The following is a 9,993-nucleotide window of genomic DNA, read 5'->3' as shown; positions in this document are numbered from 1 at the left end:
TGCTAGCGAGTGTCATCGTATTCAAAGCTAGCTAGCGTCGTATTCGATGCTAACCGCGCTGTTAGCGGCAAGTGCTAAATGAATGCGCTGCAATGGATTCATCCCGCAGTTCAGAACACTTATTCCCTGGACGTCAAAACAAAAATAATATTTTAAATAAATTTGATAAGGCATCGATTGCCTCGCTGCTAACTATGTATCTGACTCTACCCATACCCCCCAAGGCAAAAGAGACCCATTTCAAAATTATGAATGACATCTACCCATCGAAGGAATTATTGAGGGTACGCTTTAATATTGAAGATAATAATTGTTCTGACCATATATTTTTCTTATGCAAAAAAGTACAGGGCTTTTGGGCTAAAACTCAAAAATGGGTTAAAGACAATTTTTCATCGTCACCAGTTTCCTTCTCAAGAGATGACATTACATTTGTTTTACTTTTAAGCGACAAAAGAGATGAACTATGTGTCAATGTTATTTTAGGCCTGGACAAGTTCTTCATTCACAAAAACAGAATGCAATTTTGCGATATTGCAATTTTGAGTTATATAATGAATCCTTAAAACTTATGGAAAAATCCAAAAACCAAAAAATACTCAGTTTGATGTCTGAGATTCCTTGTGAACCTCCAAGTTGAATACATGTTATATTCCCCTTGCAGGTTTTTGTTTTTTATTTTATTTATTTATTTAATCATTTTTCTTTTACTTTCTTTTTCGTCTAGCATTAAACATTTCTCACAAACCTTTAACAATGTTAACTTCTGATCACATACAGAACGAATGTCCTTATGTCCTTTGCTTCCTCATCCCCGGTTGTCAATTTCCTACTATTATTTATTATTGTTATGTTTTACTTGAAACTTATTCTTCCTCCTTTCTACTATTATCTATTACTGTTATTTTTTACTTGAAACTCTGGCACAACAATTTCCTTCGGGATTAATAAAGTTGTTCTCATCTCATCTCATCTCAAACTCTGGCACAACAATTTTCTTCGGGATAAATAAAGTTGTTCTTATTCGATTCTACCTATATGTATATTTATATATGCTACTTCTGTTCAATAATAAAAAAAATAAAATAAAAAAAAAGGATTCCTCCCGCAGTAGCAGTAATGGCGGCCGAAAATAATAATAATAATTATTATTATTAATAAAGAAGGGTGATACATTTAAATGTGTTTCATAAATCGTTTAGTTGGACTGGTTGATGTTGTGTATATGAGTAATGGGGGGCCAAGAATGTTAGCTGAATAAAAGCTGTTTTTGCCAGGGATGCTGGAAACTAGAGCAGCTTTTATTCAGTTATTTCAGAACTGTACAAATGGTTGTGACAGAAATCTGATTTAACGTAAAGCTGAGGCAGAACACTCGTGATGTAATACCCTTTTAGGAGTATGAAGGTGTGTTGTGTCACATTATTTATGGGTGGCAGTATTATAGAATAAGAATGATGAATGTGTTAGTTTGATTTATGGTGCGAGTGTTCAGCTCTGGGGATGGAGACATTAAATATTCGAGTTGAATTACGATGATAATGTGTTTGGATGACGATAACCGTTAACCATCCCGATGGCTTCCACGTTTTCCAGTCGATGAACTCGGCGGGTTAATCTTTAAAAGTGATCGGTGACGACGGCATGTCATTGATAACAGTTAATAGCATGTCAGCATGCATCAGAGTTTTGAAGATCTGGATGAGGTCGATCGTAATGGTTTAGAAGAAATGAGCAACATGAAGAAAAACTGTAACTCTCTACAATTTTCAAAACATGCATTCCATAAAGGTCGTGCTTCATAGAAGAATCATTTCCACAGTTTAGGTCCACAGAGAAACCGCTTTTTTTTTTTTCTGGTGTGAAAAGGAAATGACAGCCGAGCGTCTCTGTCTTGCAGCCTCAGGATTTCTGCTTCATCGGCTGCTGGCAGAAGAAGGGCAGATGTTTGACCTCCCGTGACCCCGGCCAGGTGTATTCACCCGTGGGTGCGTCCATGTCACTACCAGAAAATAAATATATCTATTTCTGATGCTGTTAACCTTTAAAACATCATCATGTGACTAAAGCGCGGTTCTACGTGTGTGCTACAAAGAGCCGTAACAGCCGAAAAACTAAAGTAGATGGATAAGGATTTAAAAAAAAAAAAAAAAAAGAATCTAACGTGTGGTTTTTAAATGGATTGGTTTTAAATCTACATAAAGAGGGTAAACAAACTGCAGCTGTTGCTGAAAAACCTTGGGGAAAAAAAAAAAAAAAAAAAACGCGACCGGTTTGAAAGCAAGGAAAATAATCGGCCTTGAAACATGGACGGAAAAAAAAAAAAAAACGCCGAGCTGCTCAATCATTTCGAAGGTGGTGCGAGGCTGAGTGGATAACACTCACTGTGTGCTTCATCAGGGACGCTGATTGAGGCCTCACTCAGATGCTGGAATCAGGGTTGGAGACGTACCTCGGGCAGGTGGATCTCCGCCATGCAGCGGAGTGTGTGTCACCACGCCATCAGCACTGTCATTTAGCTGTCTGGGTTTGATAGCCTGCATTTGGGAAGGAATAGCTCAAGTGATATGTTTTCTGGGACTGTCGTCGCTGAGACTTCCCCTCGGGTGACCCTCCTCAGCCGTTTCGCGTTCCTCCCAAATGTCACTGACTCCTCAATTAGATTTCTTTTGACTGATTCCTTTTGTGAATTGTTTTAACGGGACTAAAACATTTTAATAGAGGTAACGGGTGGCTGTGGGAAAGCATGTGTATTCTTCACGGCCTCTTCTTGGAAGCCTGGTGAAACTATGATTGCCGTTTGTCAGTAATGCATCGACTCCCATAAACATTCAGTTTTGCTGGGAAAATTGAGTAAAGGGGATAGATAGATAAGCCTGTGTTCGAAATACAAAGTAGGATACTTGCGTAAGTATTTGATGGGTCAGTCATCCACGACCCAGAGGGTACAAACGAAGCATTCGGGGAACACTGCATAATTCTGATAATCTCCCACGGATTTATTTGTGTAATGAGTTGAGTTTGTGTCTTAGTTCTGCCTTTTAGCTCTTTTTTTTTTTCCCACTCCCGGTGTTTCTGTCCGGGCTTTTGCTCTGGTAACGGAGCCTCCTCTTCTAAGATCATATGTTGATTTCAAACTGCCTCAAAGCAGTGGAAATCTTAATTACATTACATTACATTACATTGCATTTGGCAGACGCTTTTATCCGAAGCGACTTACAATAGAGGACATAAGGACTGCAAATACACTTGCAAATACACGATGCACAGGAAATATACAGAACAGTAAGCTTGGGTTAGTGATTTTTTTTTTTTTTTTTTTTTCTTTTTGACAAAGACATACACAAACGTACTCACACTGCATAGCCTAACTTGCTGCCTAACCTGATCTGGGGCATCAGCGCAGTAAAAAGTCCTGAAAGAGAACAGTTTTTACCTGTTTCTTGAAGGTTGAGAGAGATGATGCTAGTCTTGTTGCTTCTGGAAGTTTGTTCCACCACTGAGGTAGTAGAACTGAGAACAGTTTTGCCTGAGATCGCTTAGAGCGAGCAGAAGGTACTGCAATGTGCAAATGTGCAAAAATGTGCACATTTGTGCAAAAAAAAAAAAATCCATTAACAAAGTCAAGTTGAAGGTTGATGAATGCCTTCTCAGGACGCCGGGTTATTGGATTCACCGGGAAACTTCAGAGTTTAGTTCAGGTTCCCGAGAAGATGCACATTCTCTAAGTAAGAACGTTAACCATCCTTACAGTATGAATCATTATTTCATGATTTTTTGCAGACTAGAACATACAGTTGTGATTATTCACGAGTTCGAGGCCTCATGAGGTAGTGATGGACCTGCTGAACCTACTTCCTGTAAAGCAGAATTAGATGCTCCACTTTTAGGAATTGGAATACGGCGATCCTCTAAATGGTCCAGCCTTGGGAGAAAAGCCTGCTTTTGAGGTTTTACTGAAAGGAATGAACTTCCTCAGACTACATGATATAAAATATGACATAGAATTTCAAGGAAAGGCGGCGGCCGTGGCCTTGGTCGTATCTCGCTGCTGCCAGAATCTGGCAAGATTTACCGAAAAACCCGTCTCGAAGGTCGCGCAACATTGTTCCCGCTGATTCTTGTCGATCAGACCGGATTTATTCGGGGGCTTCAACCAAGCCGGTAATTTGAAGCCCTCACGTATCCAAGTATCTCAGCAGCTCAGCTGTTAGTCACTGGGTGCAGAAAAAAACCCTCTGTTGCAATCGGGTTTTGGTCCCAATAATTTTAATGCGGGTCGTTTGATTATGTAACAGCCCCGTGTCCCCTGTGGAAAAAAAACAACAACAATGGCATTTGTTTGTAAGCTCTGCTTCACCCAGTTTCTGTATGTTCTAGCTTTTGGAACATTGTGCCATGTGTCACAATTAAAAAGCAGAAAACAGAGGTTATTGAACTCAGAATCCATCACTTTTCCACCCGTTTTCTGGCCGATGGGCCGCCTGTTTGTTTCCAGATGCAGTCACGTTTCTTTCAATGACGTGAAAAAGTGAAATTGTTCAGTGTCTTGATGAGAAACCCCTTTTCAAAACAATTTTACTGGCTGGCCGAGTCGAAGAAACGTGAAGGACAGCACCGAGAGACGGTCTCAGTTAGCCGCAAAGCAGAAGATGAATGTTCTCCCAGGTTATTGTTGGTTTTATCACACTGCCACGTACTTTTCTTCAAGTTGATCAAAGGGATAAAACATCTGTTGTCTTTGTGCGGTGGAATAATAAAGCCAATATAATTTAACAGAAACTGAAGGCAACGGTAAAGGTGTTGCTGTTTGTCATATATTTTTCAGATCTCGTGAGATTCTATCTATCTATCTATCACTCCTGCTTATCTTGCTGTGGAATATTCCAGATTCTCAAGGGACCTCGGCAATTCACTGAGCTTTCTCTCGTGAAATATTGCTGTATTCCTCGAAAAAAAAAAGAAAGAAAGCGCTTTTCGTACGGCTCCTGGGAGACAAAAACTTGCATTTCATAAAGAAGGTTTCATCAGCAGATGGTTCTGGGGGAAACACTTTGACGAACAATCAACTTGGAAAACTTAAAGAGTTTTGCAAAAAGCTGAACAGACGGCAGAATCTCAGATAGCGACTCACAAATTGGCGGTAGAAAGAGAGAGAGTGTGTTCCGTTTGTCGTGTACTCGGAGAGAAAATAACAAGACTTTTCCGAAAAATAAACGGACATTTGTGACGAGGGTTCACCTTCTGTCTTCTGCGGGGAGGGTTTTACTGATTTAAACGAGATAGAAGCACTCGGCACCGCATTCGGGCAGCTCGGTCCCGGTCCAGAGCGTTTCTCGGACACAATAAGGTCATACTCGGATTCCTTGCGGGATTAAGTGTTAAGCGATAATCCCCTGTCATCTTTTGTGCACATGTTTGTTTTGAGCTCCCCTGCGTCATTTGTGTTGTCCTCCCCTCCTTCGGAATCAGATGTTGGCGTTTCATTAAAATAGATTAGAACGTATAAATAAGGGCTACGCATGTCATGCAATTCTCAGGCGCAGACATCCTATTGCGTTGCTTATGCTAAGCTATGAAACATTTTGCTATTTAAAAAAAAAAAAAAAAAAAAAGTTTCCCACCTTCCAGCTTTCTCCCCGAACAAACATTTGACCGAATAAGGCAGTATTTGTTGCGGCGCGGAGCTGGGATGGGGATCTTTTCCTGGATCGTGACAGAAATTCTGAAAGCCGCCTACAACTTAGCGTAAGCCCTCATTTGACACGGGAACAGCTTGTGTTTTAAGAAAAGCTCTAAGATTAAAAATCCACATTGCGGCCGATGATACCTAAAGTGGATGCTGGCGTTTTACACTTGTTCCAAGAAGTGTTTTGATCCACTGGCCACGGAACCGAATGGAGGCCCCTTCCGTTCCACTTGTATCCGACCGACCTCCGCACTGCAAGCTCCATGCTGGAGATCTTCTTCACTTGAGTAAATTCGTTCCCCCATATTCCTGTCGGATTTCGCTTTGTGCATCCTGAGCGGCAGTGAGATTCATGGCTGATGTCATCATTCAGATTTACAAACATATGAACCCTACGGAGTAGCTTATTCACCATTTTATTGGCAGCAGTTGACGTGTTGTGTTTAAATATCATATCAGCATTGTTTGCATATACAAAGCGTCGCATAGAAAAAAAGCACATAAAAAAAACATTATCTCTTACCTTTACTTATAAATGAAGTCCATGCGCCGCTCCTTCTGAAGCGGTTTTCCTTTAGCTTAGCATTGAGGATGCTGATGTTGAGTCTTTGCTGTTCATTCAAAGCCAGATCTATCCTGGACGTCCCGAATGTTTTTAGCGCGATTTGACTTTGAATGTTAGCGGCCGACCGCTATGTTTGATTGTCAGAAGTTGAGAAAAGAATGCAGGAAAAGCAGAAAAGGTGCTTTCTTTTTGGACATCCACACAGCCAGCCTGTGTCTAGTAGTCTAGTAGTCTGAAGCAAATTCGTTAGCGCCGGCGTCGGTCTTCCCTTACTTATTATCTCCTGCTTCGACTGAAAGTCCAGTTTAGAAAATTCTTTCCGTTTAGCAATGTAATCCTCCATTTTGGAAATAAAGTCAAACAAGAGGAAAAAATAACTGGATGGCTGGACTTCACTTGGTAACTGTTTACAGTAGTTTGCTATTTCAAATTTTATTATTCTTTAGCTGAGTAGTAAAAAGGCTCCCAGGGATCACCAGTGCCCCCTACCTTGAGGCACCGTCACTGCGTGCCTCACTTAGTGTGTCTTCACCGCCGCTTTACGATCGCTCGTAAACACGTTACGGTTGTTGACGAAAAAAATTATACACATCAGCTAAAGTATGGAAATTTAGTTCATGTATTAGTGCTCAAAGTGTTTTAAAAATTTTAACAGTGACATCCACAGAGACAGCAATATGGTCTCAGCCGCATAGCATGCTAGCGCAGTTAATTCGCAATCTCCGCTGGCTGCCGCGTCACCGCACGCCTCTTCTTCATATTTAAATGCTAAATGTGATTTTTTTTTTTTTTCAGCAATTTTGAAAAAAAAAAAAAAAAAAACGGGTTAGGTTGAAAATAACTTTATAGTACAAATCACTGAATAAATAGAACCATTCAAATTATTTTTTTCATTTTACTTTTTTTTCTTTCCATAATGCCAGGTGAGGCCCGGCTTTACCTGCCTCTCCTGACGGCACGTCCCTGCTGAGCGGTGCTCAGGGACGCTTAACACCTCAAGCCTTACGTTACCACTTCACACCGGGTGACGAACTGAGAAACAGAAGCCTTTGGCGGAGAATCTAACATGGCCTCCGGCTAGTGTGAATTTTTCAGCCGGGAAAAGCAGGGGGGGATCAGCTTGCAAGAGTGAGCCGTCATGGCGGGGTAACCTTCCGAGGTGGAAACGAAAGGCATAATGTGCGGTTATTTCCGCCTGGGGAAATGTATGTTCTTGAGCCGGCCCGTGGCTGCTGTTCTCAATTTAGTTCATTTGGATAAATGACCCCGTCTGACCTCGCGGGGAAGCACTCGGTCCGCATGGCAAATGCAAGAAAAGCATCCAGGAATGATTATCGTGCTTCATATCAGTGAAATCCGGAGCCTCGCTGGTCTTGACATCCACCCGGTCCGTCAGACGGAGGGGAAAAAAACGAACGTCTTATCAAGACTTACACATATCGCTGTCTTTTCTCTCTGAAATTCCTACAAAATTGGTTCAGCGTTATGAAATCCCCGTTCGTTGTGTTCCTACGGAGAAAATAAAAGCGCCGACTCTCAGAAGAAATCCCCGTGGCATCTGCACGGTGGCACAGCGCACCTTCCACTGGATACCACCGATATTGTTTGTTTTTTATTCCTCCGAGACCAAACTGGGTTTTGTCTTCCGGAATGACTTTTCACAACGTTAAAAATAAAAGCCCCCCTCGGGTTCTCCCGTCTTCCTCCCACAGTCCAAAGCAGTCATTGGATTGTTGGAGACTAAATTGTCTGTCAAGTTGAATGGTTTGATGGCTCGTGATTGACAGATTTAGACCCTTTCACTCCAGTGTTTACTGGGATTGGATGATCAAAACCGATACCGACTGAATTGCTCATAGTTTTTTGCAGAGATCTCCTGTAAAAGTGTTTGAGGTTTACCTTTGGGGACTCGGGGTATCACGGCAACAAGGTTTCTAGAAAATGCCGTTAAAAGGTAGAAAAACACTCCATTCGTCCTTTTCTTGTCCCGGGTTTGTTTCTTCAGCTGACCCGTTCCGCGTAATAGTTTCTCCTCAAGGTTGTTTGTTCGTTTGAAAGGAGCAGAGTGCTTGTAAGAGCTTCTTGACAGCAGCACAGGGACAATGTGATCAATAGAAAACATGATAATACATAAATCTGTCATCGCCGACTCTTTCGCTGTCTGTCTCTTTCTTTCCTAGTTATTGTTACTTCTGCCGTAAAGAACAATGATCCGATGCATGAAGTCAACTTTAGTGAGGCAGGGATAGTCTCTGCCTCTCAATCATGATCTGTGCTATGTTTCGGAGCCAATCCCAGGAGCAGGAACCCCTGCCTTGGGACAAGAGGGAGCGATGGCGTCCAGCTTCTGCTTCACACAAAGGAAATCAGTAGAGAAATCAGACGCTGCGTCCACCAGGAGGTGCACGGTGGACGTGAGCACTTTGAGTTTGAGTCTTGGTAGTCCCGCTCAGACCAACAACAGACTCACCTGTTACTTTGCAGCTTCCGGAACAGTCCTCAGACCGTCGGAACGGTCGGAAATCCATCAGCTTCTTGATCTCCACTCCCTGTAGCCTCACTGCTCCACCCGAGTTCTTCTCATTCACACACATATATTCTGTCTTGCTGCGACTAACTTTCATTCCTCTCCTTTCCAGAGCATACCTCCACCTCTCTAGATTTTCCTCTACCTGTTTTCTGCTCTCACTACAGATCACATTGTCATCTGCAAACATCATGGTCCATGGGGATTCCTGTCTAACCTCATCTGTCAGCCTGTCCATCACCATTGCAAACAAGAAGGGGCTCAGAGCTGATCCCTGATGGAGTCCCACCTCCACCTTGAACTTCTCTGTTACCCCTACAGCACACCGTACCACTGTCTCACAGCGAGCATACATGTCCTGCACCAGTTAAACATACTTCTCTGCCACTCCAGACTTCCTCATACAATACCGCCCTTTTACCAGAAGGTCTTCAACGACCCTGTTCTCCTCCAACAGCTACTGGTCGTTCACCGACACCTTGACGTGCTCCCGCGAACGCCCCTGTGACTGCCCGGTGTCAGGATTAGGGTTGGTCGTTGTTGGTTCGGTGGAGTCAGTAAACCGCGGTTATTGTCATCCTGAACTTCGGGCCCCCTGATGCCGCCCCGACCCAAATCTGTTTTATAATATTCATTTGCTAAGAGACGGCCCACCTTGTGCCTGACATGGGTGGCGTTATCCTCATTAATGTGGGCCATGAAAGCGTTGCGTAACGCATCCCGTTCAGGTGGAAGTGGGACGCCGGTTTCACGTCCTTCAGCTCTGTGACACAGAGTCCCAACATCTATGACACACTGAGGTATCCGGTCAAACTTCTTGTCTTGGCGACTTGAGTTTCTTCACTTGAAGACGTTCCACCCCTCATCCCCGAGGCGTCTTCAGTTCTACCAGGAGTTTCTACCAGGGTTTCAGTCGGGTCTACGTTATGGGGGCTTATTGTGAAAATAAAGAAATTAGGCGTAAGGGGGGTTTTATACAAATGGGATCCTTCTTACTACTCGGCTACAGAATGATAGAATTAGCAATAGCAAGCTACTGTAAACAGTTAGCAAGTCAAGCGCAGCCATCCAGCTATTTTTTTCCCGATCTCATCGGGCTGTATAGCTCACAAACGGTGAGGGATGAATGTAAATCTCCAGGGCAGCTTCTCAACTTTTTGGCCCAGAAGGATCTCAGTCAAACTGTTCCTGAGGCGACAAAGTTGCTCCGGC

The sequence above is a fragment of the Fistularia commersonii genome, chromosome 2 (assembly GCF_037954325.1).
Source record: "Fistularia commersonii isolate RoL2024-O1a breed Wild chromosome 2, RoL_Fcom_v1.0, whole genome shotgun sequence".
Classification (NCBI taxonomy): Eukaryota; Metazoa; Chordata; class Actinopteri; order Syngnathiformes; family Fistulariidae; genus Fistularia; species Fistularia commersonii.
This window is presented reverse-complemented; position numbering follows the sequence as displayed.